The 18239-nt window shown below is 46.0% G+C and overlaps 1 protein-coding gene across 1 annotated transcript in view; it reads left to right on the top strand.

The window, feature by feature from the left end:
* Positions 1 to 803: 803 nt before the first annotated feature.
* TMEM51 (transmembrane protein 51) overlaps positions 804 to 18239 on the top strand; it is a 92896-nt gene continuing 75460 nt past the window's right edge. The window contains exon 1 of the mRNA XM_040428787.1: positions 804 to 953. The gene's annotated coding sequence lies outside the window, so the exon portion shown is untranslated. The remainder of the gene's footprint in view (positions 954 to 18239) is intronic.

Raw genomic sequence — 18239 nt, 5'->3', positions numbered from 1 at the left:
AGGTTCGAGTGATTAAAGAATTAGATACGTTATGGATTCAACGACCACGAACCATAACGGAATTCTATAACGGCATGTACCACGGAAACCTATAGGAGGCATTCCGTATTGCATTCTGTCATAATAGGAGTCTATGGCCAGCATAGACCTCTATTATGACGAAATGCCTCTTATAGGCTTCCGTGGTACATGCCGTCATAAAATTCCGCTATGGTCCGTGGTAACAGAATCCATAATGGGGTTCTCCGATAACTCACTACACATGATGGAAAATCCAGCCAAAATATTTGTTATGTTTTTTGCTGCATTTCCGCAGCAATAACCGCGTACAAACCGCACGTTGAGAAGGGAGAAATCCGCTGAGTTGCTGCGGTTTTCATTACACGGCATAAAAGTAGACCAAATTTCGATATGCACAAGGCATATTATGCTGCCCCGTTGCATTTGACATAATTTATTTGTCTTTTATGTTACACTGTATGAGGTGAAATTTTGGGGTTTTCCAGTAAAGCCCAACATTCAGTATCAGCCTTAATTAAAGGGGCAGTCTGATGATATCACATTACAGCTGGTTCATAGGTATTCCTTTTATTGCTCAATGCATCTACATAAAGGAAGTTCAACTGTGGCTCAACTGGTTACTACCATAAAGTCAAATTAACCCCTGAAGAGCCATGAAAGAGACGCAAAATTCCCTACAGACAGTCACTGAGGTTGGGTTGGCTCAGAGTAAATGAGATAGGCTTTAGGACCTGGGAAGAGAAAGTCCTTCCCAGTTCCTGAAAGTGGGGGCGGGAGGGTGTGTGCAGCTCATTGTACCTTCCTAGTCTATCCTGCCCTCACAGGAGCTCCAGACAAGACTTTTTTTTTCATGGGATCCTTGAAAGTTTAGGATTAGCTTACAAGAAGTGGAGCCCCTCAGGATACAGTGATCTGGATGTGACCAGGAGGAGGTGAGTGCAAGGATGATCTCTCAGGAGACCGTCCACACCTGGCCACAGGTGATCAGCAGAACATTGAATCTTCATCCATATCCTTGTAGTCCATGACTTCTACCTGCATCATGGAGTCAGCAGGAGAGGGACACAGCAAGGAGTTTTATTGTATCAAAAAGTCCAATAACTTTTAAAAGAGTTCTCCTTAAAGTGTCTTAAAGGGCCATACACAGAATGTTTGCAGACTCTGCCTACTTCTAATAGTGTGGTCAGATTGATTTGTCATGCCTGTGATCCACTTGTGGACAATCGGAGTGAATAATGTGTTTCATTGACTTGCCCGGTGTATAGTAATAGGCAGCATGTGTATAGTTCTTGAATCACCCAAGGCCTTCTGTAAACCTGGGCTGGGCGGGTTATATTTACTGATATTAGTTCTGATAGCGTCTCTATAAGCGCACGTTTTATCTGGCGTTTTACTGGTAAAAGGAAAAAAAAATAAATGCCGGAAGAACGGTATGCATTTATTGTTGCGTCTTTTGTGGGAGGTTTTTCTGCCTACTTTGCACACATGCTCCTGCACGCGACTGTATGTATATTGCGGGCCACAAAACCCAGATCCACAAAAAATACGGATGACGTTTATGTGCATTTCGTATTTTGAGGAATGGAACAGCTGGCCCCTAATAGAGCGGTCCTATCCTTGTCTGTAATGCGGACAATATTAGGACATGTTCTATCGAATTGCAGAACACACATATGGAATGCACAAGGATTAATTTCCGCTTTTTTTTTGCGGCCCCATTTTGGGCTGCAAAAAAAAAATAAACGGAACGCACGTGGAAACAAAATACGTTTGTGTGCATGAGCCCTTACTAAAGTGTCTGCACCAAAAATCTGTCTAAAAAGTGGCGCAAGTTGGCACATCTAGGGTTTTTTACACTTTTTCCCAACATACCTGATGAGGGGGCGGGGCCTATGATGATGCTGTTTTGTGCCACAATTCTGGCATAAAATTCTGTCTGAAAGTAAGCCATCGATAGCTGGTATAGAGTCAGATTTCCGCTCCAGCCTGAGCCTTGTGATGAATCTGCTGCAGGTCTAGTCAGCCGGTCTATGCTTACACCATCTTTAGTGTATTTTTGCGGTCCACAATTCGCAGATACTGGCTGTGTGCGTTCCGCATTGTGCAAAACGGAACGTCCTGGCATCTATACAACAGTCCTATCCATGTCCTTAAAATGGACAAGTATAGAACTTGTTCTTTTTTTCCGTGGGTCCCGCTGAACGGGCATACGGATGGGTCAGCACATGGTGTACTGTCCGTCTCTTTTGCGGCCCCATTGAAGTGAATGGATCCACCTCCGACCCGCAAAAAATGCAGATCGGATATGAATATATACGGTTGTGTTCATGAGCCCTTTAGGACTAGTACATCTGGGCCAGTGGGTCTTACCACAAGTGTTTTTTTTTTTTTTTCCCTAATGAGAAGGTGATGTAAAAATGGCAAGAGCTCCAGCATGATGTTTTTTTTTAAACGGAACAAGCAAGACTACTTTCACACTGGCGTTTTGACTTTCCGTTTGTGAGATCCGTTCAGGGCTCTCACAAGCGGTCCGAAACGGATCAGTTTTGCCCTAATGCATTCTGAATGGATAAGGATCCGCTCAGAATGCCCCAGTTTGCCTCCGTTCCGCCTCCATTCCGCTCTGGAGGTGGACACCAAAACGCTGACGATGCGGAGTACACACAATGTAAGTTAATGGGGACGGATCCGTTTTCACTGACACAATATGGCACAATAGAAAATGGTGTTCAAGACGGATCCGTTCTGGCAATGTTAAAGATAATACAAACTGATCCGTTCTGGACAGATGCATGCGGTTGTATTATCGGTGCGGATCCGTCTGTGCAGATCCATGACGGAACCGCACCAAACACGAGTGTGAAAGTAGCCTAAACAAAAAAGCCACCAAATAAAAATAAAAAAACACGTGTTTTCTGTGTTTTATATTTCCCATAGACCTTCAGCTAACATCTGCAGGTAGAGGTTTTTACTGAAACCACAAAAGTGCAAAAATCTAAGGCCTCTATCACACAGGCGAGTTTTCAGCGCGGGTGCAATGCGTGAGGTGAACTCATTGCACCCGCACTGATTCCGGACCTATTCATTTCTATGGGGCTGTGCACGCATCACTTGTGCGTTGCGTGAAAATCGCAGCATGCTCTATATTGTGCATTTTTCGCGCAACGCAGGCCCCATAGAAGTGAATGGGGCTGCGTGAAAATCGCAAGCAAGGGCGGATGCGGTGCGATTTTCACGCATGGTTGCTAGGAGATGATCGGGATGGAGACCCGATCATTATTATTTTCCCTTATAACATAACATGGTTATAAGGGAAAATAATAGCATTCTTAATACAGAATGCTAAGTAAATTAGGGATGGAGGGGTTAAAAAAAAATAATAATAATAATTAAACTCACCTCATCACTTGTTTCTTTCTTCTTTGATGACCTGGGAGGAAAAGGACCTTTGGTGATGTCACTGCGCTCATCACATGGTCCATCACCAAAGGTCCTTTTCCTCCCAGGTCATCAAAGAAGAGAAGAGAAGCCGGCCAGCGCAAACAAGTGGATAAGGTGAGTTTAATTATTTATTTATTTATTTTAACCCCTATATCCCTAATTTACTATGCATTCTGTATTAAGAATGCTATTATTTTCCCATATAACCATGTTATAAGGGGAAAATAATAAAATCTACACAACGGTTCTGGGTACCAAACATTGAAACGCTTTGCACTCGCGCAGAAAAATCGCACATTTTCCTGCGACGTATCCGCATCCTATCCGGCCCTCACACGCGACGCCCGTGAAAGAGGCCCAAGTGTGAACCCTCCCTTGGATCTCATGCGAACAGCTGTAAGTGTTTTGCGGTCCTCAAATTGGGGATCTGCATAAGGATCCATTCATTTCAATGGGTCCGCAAAAAAAAAATGAAATTACTCCTTGTGCATTCCATTTCCGTATTTCTGTATTTCCGTTCCGCAAAAAAAATAGTTTGTCCTTTTATGGTCCACATTACGGACAAGGATAGAACTATTCTATTAGGGGCCAGCTGTTCCGTTCCACAAAATACGGAATGCACACAGACATCATCCGTATTTTTTGCGGATCTGTTTTTCGCGGACAGCAAAACAATGTGGTCATGTGCCCTAACGCAGATCCCAGCTGTAAACCTGTCCGCAAAACGGACAAGAATAGGGCATGTTCTATTATTTTATTTTTTTTGGTGCCGCGGATGTGGACAGCACACAGGTCCATGAGGCCTTATGAGCTGTTTTGGCAGTGACTGAGAACCTTCCGTTTTGTTTGCCTCCATAGATTAATGTCCTATTTATTCAAGCAACAATGTATAATTTTCCATCTGCAAAAAAAATGGATCCGTTAAAAACTGATAGCACACGGATGGCTTTCCTGTGCATTCTGTTTTTTTTCCTCACTCCCATCAATAAAATGAATCTTATGGTTGCAAAACTGGAACTGGGATCACTATACAATTCTGTACTGATCCGAATTCAGTTCAGTAGAACAGTGCGGCATCCATTTGTAGAATCTCATACATTTTGGCAAGTTCACAAGGGGTTAACTATTTTCAGCTAGGCAACAATGTCTATTGTAAATGTGGCACCAGTCTGAGGCTTATACATGTGCAGCATTATTACTGCAGCCTCAAATATCTGTGCAGGAAGTTCCCAGAACTGGAGATAAGGGAGATACAGGGTAATCATGGGGGCAGGGAGTCTTCAGAACGTGTAGGTCCTACACTACAGATAGTCAAGTACATAAACCTGCTCAGCAAATGGCAAGAACCTTTTGGGTTTAGCGCCCCTCTAAGGGGGCTTGCACACCCTGGTATACTCATAGTATTCAGCGCTGGAGAATGTGGCCTTATTAACTGCCCGATGTCACGTCAGCGTAATGAATGCCAGGCTTTGTAGGGGGTATCGTGCAGGCCTGTTTGACATTTTTTTATTTTTTTTTGTTGTAAACTTTATGACATAGTTTTGGGGCCAAACCCAGCATTTGAGGGGAGGGGGTCGTGTTGCAACACTAACCACTTCCCACAAAATCCTCCAGGGTTTTGAATGTAAAGTATGCAGAAGCAAAGTGAACAGAAGTCCAAAGACATATGTTCAGGAAATATTACAGGAAGACATGAGGCCTACAGTAATGTAGGTCTTCATGGCCCTTGTGTTCTCTAGAGATCCAGGCACACCATATACTTGCCTCCCAGCCATCTCAGATTCAGCAGAACAGTCCCAAATTTCCCAGGATAGCTGCCGTATGTCCCCACTTCAACTTTATCTGTATCTTTGGGACACAGATACAGTTGTAAGCCGTGTACTGGGGTGGGCTCCCCAGGATACAGTGAAGTCACGAACGAGGAAAGCAACCCCAACACCAGCTTTTGCCAAAACAGAATTTTACTTAAATGTGGCAATAAACACAACCACAAATGCTGGGAACATACAATCCATTTACATACAACCAGCCCGAAGGCTGAGACCCTTGTGTTGCACGGCGACCTCCAATGGATGAAGGTGGACAGAGCAGTAATTGACCTACTGGTGGTCACAACTAAACTGCCACACCTTACCTGTTATCACCCTAAGCCCCCTTTCACACAGGCGAGTATTCCGCGTGGGTGCAATGCGTGAGGTGAACGCATTGCACCCGCACTGAATCCGGACCCATTCATTTCTATGGGGCTGTGCACATGAGCGGTGATTTTCACACATCACTTGTGCGTTGCGTGAATATCTCAGCATGCTCCTCTTTGTGCGTTTTTCACGTAACGCAGGACCCATATAAATGAATGCGTGAAAATCGCAAGCAAGTGCGGATGCAGTGCGATTTTTTTTTTTTTTTTTTTTTTTTTTTTTTTTTTTTCACGCACGGTTGCTAGGTGACGATCGGGATGGGGACCCGATCATTATTATTTCCCCTTATAACATGGTTATAAGGGAAAATAATAGCATTCTGAATTCAGAATGCATAGTAAAATAGGGCTGGAGGGGTTAAAAAAATAAATAAAATAATTTAACTCACCTTAATCCACTTGTTCGCGCAGCAGGCATCTCTTCTGTCTTCATCTGTGAGCAATAGGACCTTTGATAACGTCACTACGCTCATCACATGGTCCATCACCATGTGATGGACCATGTGATGAACGCAGTGACTTCATCAAAGGTCCTATTGCTCACAGATGAAGACAGAAGAGATGCCGGCTGCGCGAACAAGTGGATTAAGGTGAGTTAAATTATTTTTTATTATTTTTTTAACCCCTCCAGCCCTATTGTACTATGCATTTTTGGATTAAGAACGCTATTATTTTCCCTTATAACCATGTTATAAGGGGAAATAATACAATCTACACTACAACTAACCCAAACCTGAACTTCTGTGAAGAAGTTCGGGTCTGGGTACCACAGTCAGTTTTTTTTATCACGCGCGTGCAAAACGCATTGCACCCGCGCGATAAAAACTGAACATCGGAACGCAATCGCAGTCAAAACTGACTGCAATTGTGTACCTACTCGCGCGGGTTTGCTGCAATGCATTGGGACGCATCCTGACCTAATCCGGACACGCTCGTCTGCAAGGGGCCTAAAAGAACAAGAATCACTGTATGGGTGTGTGGTACGGACTAGCCTGCGGTGCAGCACAACAGCTTACAATCTTACACAGATCTACAGTATTCCCCCTCCCATAACTGGTCCTGTAGCACTTGCCTGAGTATTCCTTCTGAACAAAACACCAGCCTGGCATGAGTTTGCGGGAATTTGATCAGCTCTCTAGTGTGAAATGTCTCTAAGTTATGGAATCCTTGGAATGAACAGTAGTAACACTTGTGGCCTGACACAAACAGAAACCCTAACTACAGGCCTGGTCTCAGTCTCTAGGCGCCAACACTGTGATGAGGTGCATGCACGATCTTACCGACCCGGGTCTGTTTTGCATCCGCTGGTGACTCTGAACAGAACAAACGTCTCTCCAACAAGCATGCGGTACCGCAGTGTATGTTGCTTTGTTCCTGTGCTCTCATCAGCGTTCCTGGCAGCAATCTTCCTTCCTCTGGACAGGATCTGGGTCTTGAACACGATCAGCTTCACTTAGCTGCAGCTCTGGTCACTCTCACACCTGGATGCCGTCGGATTAGTATTCGGCGCAGTGAGTGAAGGATGCGCTCCTGCTGCCGGCTTCCTTACCGCTCCTGTGCCGAAGGAAGCCGGCAGCAGGAGCGCATCCTTCACTCACTGCGCCGAATACTAAACGGGACTGCGCAGGCGCAGGATTTACGGGACACTGAGGAGAACTCTAAAGTCAATCAACTGGACCTGGGCGTGCCAAAGGGTGCGTAGACCGAGCCTCTAGGTGCTGAAGCAACGCCCTAATAGCACCTAGAGGCTCATTAGCATATTTTAAAAGTCTTTATTTTAAGAGACCGGCGGCAGGCAGGGAGTTATAAAGCATACTGTTATGTACTGCTGACATCAGCACATCGCTCACGTCAGTCAGCTACAGAACGTTATTTCTCATGACAGAAACCCTTTAAGCAAACACAATGTTCAATGAGAGCTGTTTCCCCATTTCACATAGTGATGAAGCAAGGAACAGTCAGGACTTATTAAAGGGGTTATCCCATGACTAATGTAAAAAATGAAGATGACATCATACAGTACATGACGAGCTGTTTATAATAAAGCTAGAACCAGCCCTGTACCTCACATGGATCCAGAGATCTCCCCATTCTTTGCTCTGCTAGATTTGTCATCTCCTCATCTGCAGTACTACACATGTATCACTCTAGATCAGTGATGGCGAACCTTTTACAGACAGAGTGCCCAAACTGTAACCCAAAACCCACTTATTTATCGCAAAGTGCCAACACAGCAATTTAACCTGAGCACAACATTGCAATATAGTATATCTTCCATGTACTTTACCTATAATAGCCTGCCTACATTCAGTGCGCTGCCTGTGCTGTTCATAGTGCGCCCCGCGCTGATGAATGGCAGGAAAAGTCTAATGCATATTGGTACACCATAGACTTTTTCGCGGGTGCCCACAGAGAGGGCTTTGAGTGCCACCGGTTTGCCAGTGATAGATAATAGTCCAAAATCAGGTTGACAAATTTCCTGTTCTGATTGTGAGAAGTTATCACCGATCCACAGGTCGGGCATGCACACTAATTCTCCATTAATCTCTATGGGAGTTCCAGAAATAGCTGAGCGCTCTATTTGGGTTCCTTTGGAACTCCTGTAGAAATGGGGGTGTTCGAGATAATTAATACTCACGGACAAGCCCTACAATGGCTGAGGACAGTGATTGGCTGTAGTGGTCACTTACCATATCCAGGAAGTCGCTCTGACTGTTTAAACAATCAGTCGCAGTAGAACCTGACCAGGGCAATGGAGGAAGTGAGGAGTACATATTTCTTCTTATTTTATTTTAAGTAATTGTAGGGCTTGTCTAAGATTTTAAATTATTTCACACAACAGCTTTAAAGACCAGTAGGCACTTTGTGAGGTCATGTATTGTCCCATAGAAGCATCCTCCAACATAGCAGCATGTGCGACGGACGGGCAGCAGTCCCTTTTAAGATGGTGTGTTTGTCGTGACGCCAGTTGCAATAAAGCAACAAGGGCACAAGGCCCTTTTAGTGATTTAGTAGATGGTACCCAGGTGTAGGAATACCAGAGTGGTGTAGGGTGGCCTAAATGTCCCTTAATGTTGGTGCACATGTCACGGTGCTCCTACCTAGATACACTGGAACCCCAGGCGTTGTAATCCAAAGCAGAGCAAAGGGGGTAGTTGATAAAGGGGATGAGAAATAAATTGAGTCCAGACCTTGTATATAGTTGAACAGCAGCTTTACTTTGCATAAACTTTTCTCCAAAACGATTTACAGGCTTTGTCTTGGTTCCAGCATGCGTTGGCATAAACTTTGTCAGGCAAACTCCTCCATGCTACATCAGTCGCTCTCTGAATCTGCTGTGCTGACAGGGTAATTGTAGAATTTAGCTTTAGCTATAGGCTGTACTTTGCTCTGTAATCTGGTCTGTCTCCAGCTTTTTCCAGGCAACACTTTACTCCTGGCTTCAGAGGCTCTTTGCTGTGGCCTCCAGATCCAGCTGGTCCAGACAGGGCTAGTCCAGCAGGGACAGGCTCCTGCTTCCTCCCCTAGCAGGGCGTAAGCTCAACTCACTTCTAACTAGAACTGGTCCCCACCATTCCTGCAGCAAGTGGCACACGCCCACTACACCACAGAGTGGGGCTAGAATGGAATGAAGGTTCCCCTATAGGTACCTATAGCTCTGCCATTTATGCTGCCACCTGCTGGTGAACCAGGCACATTACACTTGAACAGTTACAAAATAGAAAATAGGAATACACATTTTGCAAGACCTGTAAATTAATACATAGGTGACATTTGGTTAACCATATGAGATAGTAGAGAGATGCAGAAGTGGTAATGCACCTCTGGGGTGTTATGCCATGCAGCGAAGCATTGGGTTGCAAATAACTGGCGCAGAGGCAGTGGATCCTGCCACAACAGTTAGGCCGGTGTGACCCTTCGATGTCCTGGATGTATCATAAGTCTATATTATGGACAGGTCTAATTATCAGTGTTAAGCATCATGCACACGACCGTTGTTGTGTTCCGTTCCGCAAAATGGGTTTCCGTTGTTTCGTGATCCGTTTCCGTTTTTGTTTGTCGTGTGTCTTCCTTTATTTTTGGAGGATCACCAGACATGAAGGAAAGTAAAAAAAAGTCTAAGTCAAGTTTGCCATGCAAATGATAGGAAAAAAACGGACGCGGATGACAATCTTGTGTGCCTCCGCGTTTTTTCACGTTCCCATTTACTTGAATGGGTGCGCAAACCGTTTTCTGTGAAAAAAATAGGACAGGTTATATTTTTTTGACTGACTGGAATCACGGACGCGGATGACAAACGGTGCATTAGCCGAGTTTTCAACGGACCCAATCACGAAAAACGGAACAACGGACACGGAATAAAACAACGGTCGTGTGCATGAGGCCTAAAGGCGATGGAGCAGGTGATTGTCGGGATGGAAGAGTTCCTACCCGACAACTGCCTGCTTGTCAGTGGAGGAGACCACTGCATTTAAATATGCAGTGATCTCCTCCACTGTATTTGGATGAGCGATCGCTACTGCCATCGTTCATCCTCATACAGAGTGATAGTTTCTGGGCAGCAGGGTGCTGCTTAGACAGCACAATCTGCTGCCCACAAATGATCATTTAGGTGTCTGCATAAACAAGTGTTTCACAGCATCATAATGATGGGAGTGGTAGTGGCTCTGGCTGCAATAGCAATTCACATGAATCACAGTGGCAATCCTCACTGATGCTCCCTAGGGCCAGGGCAAAGGCAAGGGTGGCACACTTTCTTCCCTTGGGGCACGACCTGATGTTGGGGCTTCTACCTGATGGTAGTTGGGGTGCCCTTGGTGTTATAAATTTGGTACGGGTGCAAGGCGGGAGATGTAGGTGATGTGGCCAGCGAATGCTGGAGTCGGTGACCGGACCAGATATAGAAAAGTCTCTCTTTACTAAAGTGCAGAATGGAAGTTGTAGTGCAAATCTCCCATAGCAATGTATGTATATGAGCAATGATGGGGGGTATAGTACTCCTCTATTTTTCCAAAGTCTATCCATGCAGAATATAAGGTTCTTGTGGAACTTGTCTGTAATTCCCAGATGAGGGGGTACAGGTTTAAGATGGAGTGGGCCAGGACCAAAGGGATAGTGTGGACGGGTGTATTGGCAGTGTCCCTCTCACTGCAGTAAAGTCTTGGTCAGCCTTATCTACCTGTACCTAAAAACTTGTTCCTCTGGTGGGCCCAAAGCATGCAGGTTCAACACTGGTCTACAGTCCATCTGATCCATCAGAAGAACAGAAAAATAAAGAAAAAAACATATCCTGTATTTTTAAGGGTTAGGGTTTTCCAAGAGTTTAATGCTGATGACAGGATGGTCATGAGTATCTAATCGATGGAGGTCCAACACCCGAACCCCTCAGCTGATCAGCTGTTTGGAAGGCATCAGTGCCTAGTGGAAGCAGGATTTTCAGAAGAGGACTGTCACGTGACTGGGTTCCTGGATGGCCGATCCATACACGTTTGAGATGGGAAGTATATTCTGAACTTTCTTCCAAGGGATAGTTATATGTAATTACGGTGGGTTTGTGGGACCTGTTGGCACACCAAAGTTCACCTTACTGCTTCTGTAAAATGCTGCAGATTTGCATCACACAGATCCACAGCTGTAAATCCATAGCATATGGGCATCACGGGGGCTCGGTGGTTAGCGCTGAGGTCCTGGGTTTGAATCTGACCAAGTAAAACATCTGCATGGAGTTTGTATGTTCTCCCCATGTTTGTGTGGGTTTCCTCAGGGTACTCCCACGCTCCAAAGACATACTGATAGGGAACCTAGATTATGAGCCCCACTGCGGACAGTGTGATGCTAATGTCTGTAAAGTGCCGCGGAATAGAACACTATATAAGGGCATAAATTAAATATACACCTACGTACCCTTACTAACCTGGCTGCACATTTTGCCCGTTGAAATGCAAAAGCTACAGTCTGTGCTCTAAATGTGAACTTCAATGCCATTACGTTGGAGTTCCACTTTACAGAGCTTCTAGCCCTCCCCAACTTGACATCTGGCGTTCATATTTTGTACCGACCGGGTAAAGAGCATTAAACTTGCACAGAGTCCAGTTCACACAGATGGATTTCACAATTAACTATGTCAGCTATTCAGTTACTGGGAGCACACAATACAAAGAGCCCGTCCATTCATTCTGCTTCAGCAATCTAGACAAATAAGTGCAGATGAGGCCTCCGAAAGTTTCCACTCGGCGTTAACAATATTGCCTTATTTGTGATTAAACAGAGAGACATCTGTTACTAAATACTGTACCAATGTATGTGCCATAGTGATGGCTGGTCTTGCTTTGGGGGGTATGTGTGGGGTTTGTTTCATCCTCTACATGGGGTCATTTATAACACACAAGCAACTACAGTAAATTGTCTGGAACAGCTTGGTGAAGTGGATCTTAGGCCCTGTTCACACAACATTTGCCAAATGTACAACCCATCGACTTCCACTGTGTGAAAAAAAAAACAATGCAATGATGTGTGCGTAAGTAATATGTATGGACATACACACCATATTCCTTTGGACCACAGATCAGACCTTCAGCAGACCCCCCAAGCTTGATCAGCCTCAGATTGGACCCCAATAAACTTGCCTTGCTTGCTCCGGACGGTGTGCCACTTGCTGCTCCCTGGTCTTCTCCCGGCCCGCACGGTGACCTGTCTTATAGTTCGTTATACACTGTATTACGGCAACTACTCGGTGCCCTTCAATTGCATTTGTGGAGTGCCGATCGGAGGACAGAACAAGCTCCCACTGTATAACAGCTCAGCTATTGACCATGGTTAATGAGGGGTTAAGCTGCCAGGACCGTTACTTTCGATCCTGGCAATGAGAGCATGGTGCCAGCTGTATCAAGTGATGGCATGGGCCCAGCTCTTAAGTCTGTAATGTACTATTATAGAACTAAGCGTTAAGCAGGAAGGGGTTAAGTAAACTCTGTGATTACATTTATGCAGAATTATCCTATATAAAATTTACTTATTCGAGGGTAGTTGGAAATTGAGGTTTTTTTCTACCATCTCCAGATAATTAGGCCTCCTGCACACGAACGTATTTTTTTGCGGTCCGCAAAAACGGGTCCCGTTTTTCCGTGATCCGTGACCGTTTTTTCGTCCGTGGGTCTTCCTTGATTTTTGGAGGATCCACGGACATGAAAAAAAAGTCGTTTTGGTGTCCGCCTGGCCGTGCGGAGCCAAACGGATCCGTCCTGAATTACAATGCAAGTCAATGGTGACGGATCCGTTTGACGTTGACACAATATGGTGCCATTTCAAACGGATCCGTCCCTATTGACTTTCAATGTAAAGTCTGGAGTCCCTTTTATACCATCGGATCGGAGTTTTCTCCAATCCGATGGTATATTTTAACTTGAAGCGTCCCCATCACCATGGGAACGCCCCTATGTTAGAATATACTGTCGGATATGAGTTAGATCGTGAAACCTCATTTCCGACAGTATATTCTAACACAGAGGCGTTCCCATGGTGATGGGGACGCTTCTAGTTAGAATATACTACAAACTGTGTACATGACTGCCCCCTGCTGCCTAGCAGCATCCGATCTCTTACAGGGGGCCGTGATCAGCACAATTAACCCCTCAAGTGCCGCACCTGAAGGGGTTAATTGTACTATCATATCCCCCTGTAAGAGATCAGGGCTGCCAGGCAGCAGGGGGCAGACCCCCCCCCCCCTCCCCAGTTTGAATATCTATTGTAATAAATCGTTGGTGGCACAGTGTGCGGCCCCCCCCCCCCCTTCCTCCCTCTATTGTAATAAATCGTTGGTGGCACAGTGTGCGCACCCCCGCCCCCCCTTCCTCCCTCTATTGTAATAAATCGTTGGTGGCACAGTGTGCGCACCCCCGCCCCCCCTTCCTCCCTCTATTGTAATAAATCGTTGGTGGCACAGTGTGCGCCCCCCCGCCCCCCCTTCCTCCCTCTATTGTAATAAATCGTTGGTGGCACAGTGTGCGCCCCCCCGCCCCCCCCATCATTGGTGGCAGCGGGTCACTAGCAAAGATTCATACTTACCTGGGAGAGGCGATGTTCGTGTCCGGCCGGGAGCTCCTCCTACTGGTAAGTGACAGTTCATTTAGCAATGCGCCGCACAGACCTGAGGCTGTCACTTACCAGTAGGTGGAGTTCCCGGCCGGACACGAACATCGCAGCAGCCGGTAAGTATGAATCTTCTACTACTGTACTATTGCTATGTAACCATGGCAACCAGGACTGTAGTAGCGTCCTGGTTGCCATGGTTACCGATCGGAGCCCCAGCGATTAAACTGGGACTCCGATCGGAACTCCGCTGCCACCAATGATGATGGGGGGGGGAGATGGGGGGGGGGGGGGAGATGGGAGGCCGCTCACTGGCCACCAATGTTGTTAATGCTATAGAGGGAGGGGGGCCGATGGGGGGCGCACACTGTGCCACCAACGAATTATTACAATAGAGGGAGGGAGGGGGGGGCGCACACTGTGCCACCAACGAATAATTACAATAGAGGGGGGGGGGGGGGGGCCGCACTGGCCATCAATGATATTCAAACTGGGGAGGGGGGGGGGTCTGCCCCCTGCTGCCTGGCAGCCCTGATCTCTTACAGGGGGATATGATAGTACAATTAACCCTTTCAGGTGCCGCACCTGAAGGGGTTAATTGTGCTGATCACGGCCCCCTGTAAGAGATCGGGTGCTGCCAGGCAGCAGGGGGCAGTCTTGTACACAGTTTGTAGTGTATTCTAACTAGAAGCGTCCCCATCACCATGGGAACGCTTCTGTGTTAGAATATACTGTCGGTTCTGAGTTTTCACGAAGTGAAAACTCAGCTTTGAAAAAGCTTTATGCAGACGGATCTTCGGATCCGTCTGTATAAAAAGTAACCTACGGCCACGGATCACGGACACGGATGCCAATCTTGTGTGCATCCGTGTTCTTTCACGGACCCATTGACTTGAATGGGTCCGTGAACCGTTGGCCGTGAAAAAAATAGGACAGGTCATATTTTTTTCACGGCCATGAAACACGGATCACGGATGCGGCTGCAAAACGGTGCATTTTCCGTTTTTTCCACGGACCCATTGAAAGTCAATGGGTCCGCGAAAAAAAACGGAAAACGGCACAACGGCCACGGGTGCACACAACGGTCGTGTGCAGGAGGCCTTATGTGTATATTCTAGTGTAGATAATAGAGCAGATTCCATAGCAACTAATTAGCTTTATCTTTCCCATACAGCTTAGGTAATGAGGACAAATCGGGTTGCCATGGGCAATGTTTTCCTTTTTTTAAAAAAATTATTTTGTCTAAACAATAGTTTTATAAATGCAGCCTAAGGGTCTTGCCTTAAAGGGTTGTGCCGTGAGGACAACTTATCCCTTACCCACAGGATAGGGGATAAGCATCTGATTGGCAGGGGTCTGACTGCTCTGGCCTGTGCGACCACGAGTACAAGGACCTCTTCTCTTATTTGAGTGGAGAGGCAGTCATACTAGTGCGCTATCTCCGGCATTCCTGTAGAAATCAGCGGGGTGTCAGACACATATTTATGTCTGCCGGGGAGCATGGACCCTCATGATCAACAGGGGCTCCAGTGTATGGATCCCACTAATTGGACGCTTACCTGCAATCCTCTAAGGATAAACTGTCTTCATGGGACAATCCTACTAAAGGGGTTGTACAGTATTAGAAAGACATGACTAGTTGCTGCCAAAAAACTGTGTGTTTTTCTAATCGTGGACTACATTAAAGGGAATGAGGGGTTACCAAGTCTCCTCTCTGTAGTGTACATGTAGGTCCACCACTCGGTTCCCTTCTGTAGGGCTGATGCAATGGAGTGGTGGAGAACATGTGTACTACCACTCCATTCAGAGAGGCTACCCTTTGTTCTCGGATAACGCGGGCCCACTACTGGAATTCTTTATTTATCAACCATACTGTCAATTTTTCTGGGATGACCCTTTTAAGTTGCCTTTTGAGGTTTTATTTGACTTGAGACTGCACTAGACATGCTCTTATGGTGGTTTTAAGACTGGGAGAAAAAAAAGAACCTGCAGAAAATTTAAGAGGAAGTAACTGAGAATAAGTTGAAGTGTTGAAGGAAGAGCTTGTGACATTTGTGATACACTAAACAGACTGTGGCTTCTGTTACTGGAGGGATGTAGGAGACTGCAAATTGTTATGGAGATATACACTGCTCAAAAAAATAAAGGGAACAAAAAAATAACACATCCTAGATCTGAATTAATTTAATATTCTTCTGAAATACTTTGTTCTTTACATAGTTGAATGTGCTGACAACAAAATCACACACAAATTAAAAATGGAAATCAAATTTTTCAACCCATGGAGGTCTGGATTTGGAGTCACACTCAAAATTAAAGTGGAAAAAAACACTACAGGCTGATCCAACTTTGATGTAATGTCCTTTAAAACAAGTCAAAATGAGGCTCAGTAGTGTGTGTGGCCTCCACGTGCCTGTATGACCTCCCTACAACGCCTGTGCATGCTCCTGATGAGGTGGCGGACGGTCTCCTGAGGGATCTCCTCCCAGACCTGGACTAAAGCATCTGCCAACTCCTGGACAGTCTGCCACATGAGGTCTAACATTGTCTTGCATTAGGAGGAACCCAGGGCCAACCGCACCAGCATATGGTCTCACAAGGGGTCTGAGGATCTCATCTCGGTACCTAATGGCAGTCAGGCTACCTCTGGCGAGCACATGGAGAGCTGTGCGGCCCTCCAAAGAAATGCCACCCCACACCATTACTGACCCAATGCCAAACCGGTCATGCTGGAGGATGTTGCAGGCAGCAGAACGTTCTCCACGGCGTCTCCAGACTCTGTCACATGTGCTCAGTGTGAACCTGCTTTCATCTGTGAAGAGCACAGGGCGCCAGTGGCGAATTTGCCAATCTTGGTGTTCTCTGGCAAATGCCAAACGTCCTGCACGGTGTTGGGCTGTAAGCACAACCCCCACCTGTGGACGTCGGGCCCTCATATCACCCTCATGGAGTCTGTTTCTGACCGTTTGAGCAGACACATGCACATTTGTGGCCTGCTGGAGGTCATTTTGCAGGGCTCTGGCAGTGCTCCTCCTGTTCCTCCTTGCATAAAGGCGGCGGAGGTAGCGGTCCTGCTGCTGGGTTGTTGCCCTCCTACGGCCTCCTCCACGTCTCCTGATGTACTGGCCTGTCTCCTGGTAGCGCCTCCATGCTCTGGACACTACGCTGACAGACACAGCAAACCTTCTTGCCACAGCTCGCATTGATGTGCCATCCTGGATAAGCTGCACTACCTGAGCCACTTGTGTGGGTTGTAGACTCCGTCTCATGCTACCACTAGAGTGAAAGCACCACCAGCATTCAAGTGACCAAAACATCAGCCAGGAAGCATAGGAACTGAGAAGTGGTCTGTGATCACCACCTGCAGAACCACTTCTTTATTGGGGGTGTCTTGCTAATTGCCTATAATTTCCACCTGTTGTCTATCCCATTTTCACAACAGCATGTGAAATTGATTGTCACTCAGTGTTGCTTCCTAAGTGGACAGTTTGATTTCACAGAAGTGTGATTGACTTGGAGTTACATTGTGTTGTTTAAGTGTTCCCTTTATTTTTTTTGAGCAGTGTATATAAGGCAGAAAAAAGACATTTGTCCATCCAGTTCGGCCTGTTATCCTGCAAGTTGATCCAGAGGAAGGCAAAAAAAAACACCCTGTGAGGTAGAAGCCAATTTTCCCCACTTAAGAGGAAAAAAAATTCCTTCCCAACTCCAATAAGGCAATCAGAATAACTCCCTGGATCAACAGCCCATCTCTAGTAGCTATAGCCTGTAATATTATTACGCTCCAGAAATACATCCAGGCCCCTCTTGAACTCTTTTATTGTACTCACCATCACCACCTCCTCAGGCAGAGAGTTCCATAGTCTCACTGCTCTTACCGTAAAGAATCCGCTTCTATCTGTACAAACCTTCTTTCCTCCAGACGCAGAGGATGTCCCCTCGTCACAGTCAGTCCTGGGGATAAATAGATGATGGGATAGATCGCTGTACTGACCCCTGATATATTTATACATAGTAATTAGATCTCCCCTCAGTAGTCTTTTTTCTAAAGTGAATAACCCTAATTTTGATAATCTTTCAGGGTACTGTAGTCACCCCCCCCCCCCATTCCAGTTATTACTTTAGTTGCCCTCCTCTGAACCCTCTCCAGCTCTATGTCTGCCTTGTTCACAGGAGCCCAGAACTGTACACAGTACTCCATGTGTGGTCTGACTAGTGATTTGTAAAGTGGTAGGACTATGTTCTCATCACGGGCATCTATGCCCCTTTTGATGCAACCCATTATCTTATTGGCCTTGGCAGCAGCTGCCTGACACTGGTTTCTACAGCTTAGTTTGCTGTTCACAAAATTTGTAGGTCCTTTTCCATGTCGGTGTTACCCAGTGTTTTACCATTTAGTATGTACGGGTGACTTGCGTTATTCCTTCCCATGTGCATAACCTTACATTTGTCAGTGTTAAACCTCATCTGCCTCCAATCTATCCAGATCCCT

This window comes from Bufo bufo, chromosome 1 (assembly GCF_905171765.1).
Source record: "Bufo bufo chromosome 1, aBufBuf1.1, whole genome shotgun sequence".
In the NCBI taxonomy this organism is placed as follows: domain Eukaryota; kingdom Metazoa; phylum Chordata; class Amphibia; order Anura; family Bufonidae; genus Bufo; species Bufo bufo.
Note: the sequence above shows the minus strand (reverse complement) of the source record. Positions and strands in the feature narration are given on the sequence as shown.